Genomic DNA, 3,774 nt, shown 5'->3' with positions numbered 1-3,774 from the left:
GTTTGGATATCCTAATATCTATCAACCACACATTACATTAAGTAAAACAAACAACCAAGCATACACATGCAAAATATAGTCATAACCGAAAACCGCTAAATTTGACCATACTTGTTAGCCGAAACAAGTATAGGTCATAAGTCACACCTAAGGGACAAAACATGACACAAGGATGGAATGTTGACTCCCACTTGACCTTGCATCCAAATGCTTCAAGTATCCTCTCCAAGTTGTTGTGTTCTTGTTGGGCTTGTTAATGGGCTCCAAACTTCCAAAAGTCTTCTTGGGCCCAAGAGTGAAATTTATGGGCCTAATGGGCTTGAATCCCATGATGGGCCGGTGAGGCCCAACAAGCCCAAAATTTCGGTCCAAGGCCCAAATCCACCAATTCTTGCATCTTCAATTTTTTTACAACATGTATCCTAATACATATTTTTCTAAAATGAAGAAAATGCAACTAATCTACTTATTACATACCATTTATGAACAAATAAATTACACAAGCCTAAAATTATGAATTATTACAACCATATTGAATAATAAACATAATCAACATACACAAAACAACAATCAACACATCCAAGGTCTAGGTTTCGGTTATGACACAATCAAACATACCAAATGTTCTAAGCATGCAACCTAAGCAACCAATGCCCAAAATATCACAAAGACAAAAGGTGCCCCCCCCCCCCCCCCCCAAGAGGCTACGGCCACCCCCCCCCCCCAAATTTTACAATTTTGATATTTCAACATCCAAATGTTAAATGGTTTCCTAAGATCTTTCCATGCATGTCAAGATCTTACAAAACCATGAGGGGTAAAATCCACCAAATTTTCGGACCCCTTTTTCACCCATGAAAAAACCCGAAATTTAGGAACATGTAAGGAGCATAAGTCCTTGTAACCGGCTCTTGATGCCATTGTTGGGTTTTATACAAGGTTATCAAAGTTTCAAGTTAACCATTTTAACATGAAAACGCAACGGAAGCTTAGATTTTAAAACTTGTTAATGAACATACCATTATGTTAAAACTAGAACCCGAAGCCAAGGATCAAAATTACAAGAACAAGATGCTCATGCATGTATGGTGAATGGAGGATTAAAAGGAACCCATGACAAGTTACAAAGAGCATCTTGTTTTTGATTGGGTAAAACCACCACCCCCACATGGGTGGCCGGTTTTTGTTTTGTTTCCTTTTTTTTTTTTTTTTTTTTTTTTTGTTTTGTATTTTGTTTTAACCATTTAAAACATCTCCATTCATTTTATAAAACTCATTTTTATAAAATGTACATACATTTATATAATTATTTAACCAATTAAATAATTAATTTATATAAACAAATTATCCAGATAATTTATTTAAATCCTCAAGTGTGTTTGTTTAGAAAACCAATTTTCTAAACACGTAGTGTTCGGTATTCATTTAAATGATCAAATCATTAAAAGAATACATTTGGTGTCGTCTAGCTTGTTATTGGGTATGACCCGACTTGGATCAAACACAGTTAGCCACATTAATATAAGTATGTGTCTCGGGCATACGTAATTCCAACAAATAGATCTTGAAATCTTACTGTAGATGCAGCTTCTTCTTCACTTGCTTGGTTGCTTGTGTCACCCTCATTCTGAACTTGATCATTTTGTGCATCTTGATTGTCTTGATTGTTCTTAGTATGATCATGTTCAACATTGTGATTGTTTTCTTGATTAGGTTCACCAATTTCACATGAGGATTTCTTCACAAAAGTATATTCCTTTTCCTTTTCAGCAACCTTCTTCCATAATTCTTCCAAGTCCAATGACTTCTACTTTTTCTCTTCAATTTCACTGGTCTTGTAGAAAGATTCATCAAAGTCTTCAGGATAAATCTTGAAAGACCTTATTAACTTCTCATGATCAAACAGCCATGCTGCACCATCAACTGTATTGAATTGATTCTCATTAAACATGATGTCAGATGATTCTATAACACTCAAGTGATCTTTCACATAAACTCTGTAGGCTTTTGAGTGTGTAGAATATCCAACAAAGAAACAATCCAGGGACTTTGTTTGAAATTTGTTCAAATAGTCTCTTATGTTCAGTAGAAAACATTTGCATCCAAAGGGCTTGAAAAACTTAATGTAAGGCTTTCTGTTGTGAAATATTTCATATGGAGTTTTGTTATGCCTTTTGTTGACAAGTACCCTGTTCTGAACATAGCAGGCTGTATTTATTGCTTCAGCCCAAAAAGTGACAGGCATATTAGCATCTGCTAACATGGTTCTTGCAGCTTCAATCAAAGTTCTATTTCTTCTTTCTGCAACACCATTTTGTTCAGGAGTTCTAGGAGCTGAGAATTGTTGTTGTATTCCTTTTGCTTCACAGAATTCTTGCATAACTCCATGCTTGAACTCAGTGCCATTGTCACTTCTCATCATCTTGACTGTCTTATTCAACTTGTTCTCAATCATTGTTACACAACCTTTAATCAACTCTACAGTCTCATCCTTGGTATTTAGGAAATAAACCCAAGTGTATCTTGAATAGTCATCAATGATCACCAGACAATATCTTTTATTCCCAATACTTGGTACACTCACGGGACCAAAGAGATCCATGTGAAGTAATTCAAGTACTTGATCAATTGAGTTGATGAGCTTTGGCTTATGAGTAGATTTGTGTTGTTTTCCCTTTTGACATGAATCACAATGATCTTCCAACTTGAATTCTCTTGTAGGTAAGCCTATGACATGCTCACCTTTGACAAGTCTATTCATGTTCTTCAAGTTCACATGACATAGTTTCCTATGCCACAATTTTGACTCATTTTCAGTGGCTTTGGAAACAAAACATGCACCTCCTCTTGAAATAGCTTCTTTCATATTCAATTCATACAAGTTACCATTTCTTGGTGCCATCATCATAATCATTTCAGGTGGAATTACAAACTCAGGTTTTAAAATGAAACAGTGTGAATCATCAAAACTGACTTTGTAACCCTTATCACACATTTGTGATAAACTCAGCAGATTGTACTGAAGACCTTCAACATGAAATACATTATCAAATGAGACTTTCTCATTTGTTAAGATTCCTTTTCCAACAATCTTTCCACCATTCTCATCACTCCCAAAAGCTACTGGACCTTCATACTTTTCTTCATAATTGACAAGAGATCTCTTGTCACAAGTTATGTGCCTAGAACAACCACAATCCATATACCATATGTCATTTAGAGGAGTGGACTGTTCCTGCACATACAAAGAAAGTTTGATTAGTTGAGTGATGAAATGCAAGCCTTATCAATTTGCAGCTCATCAGATTCAGTTTCAGACACAGCTTGGGAAGTGAGTGTTGTTGGTTTAGGATCTTCATGAGTCAATTCCAAGTTGTCTGAATTATCAGTTTCATAACCACACTCTCTTGGAGTTTTAACAAGTGAGGTTGGACACTGGTATTCAGCTGAATCAGTGGCATACTCCTTTATCACATAATCCTTCTTCTCAGAGTAGTCTCTCACATCAGCAACTTGCTCAACCTTACTCTCAGTCTTGGGTTTCCAAAGGAAACCATGTGGTTCATATCCATGTCTTAATAGAAACTTCTCATCATCAGTGAGTTCTGTTGGTTTATTTCTAGAATGGGCATCTTTTCTTATTGTCTTCTCACTGCTTGATGATCCTTGAGAACCATCAGATTTGACTGATTGAGTATCTTGTTTGATACTCAAAGACTGATAGTTCTTTTTGGTCAATTTCTCATCCTTCTTAGGAGATATACTTCTTTTTGC

This window comes from Bidens hawaiensis, unplaced genomic scaffold (assembly GCF_021521415.1).
Source record: "Bidens hawaiensis isolate Kalapana, Puna unplaced genomic scaffold, B.hawaiensis_p1.1 tig00021512_1, whole genome shotgun sequence".
In the NCBI taxonomy this organism is placed as follows: domain Eukaryota; kingdom Viridiplantae; phylum Streptophyta; class Magnoliopsida; order Asterales; family Asteraceae; genus Bidens; species Bidens hawaiensis.
The sequence above is the reverse complement of the archived record's forward strand: the minus strand, read 5'-3'. Positions refer to the sequence as shown.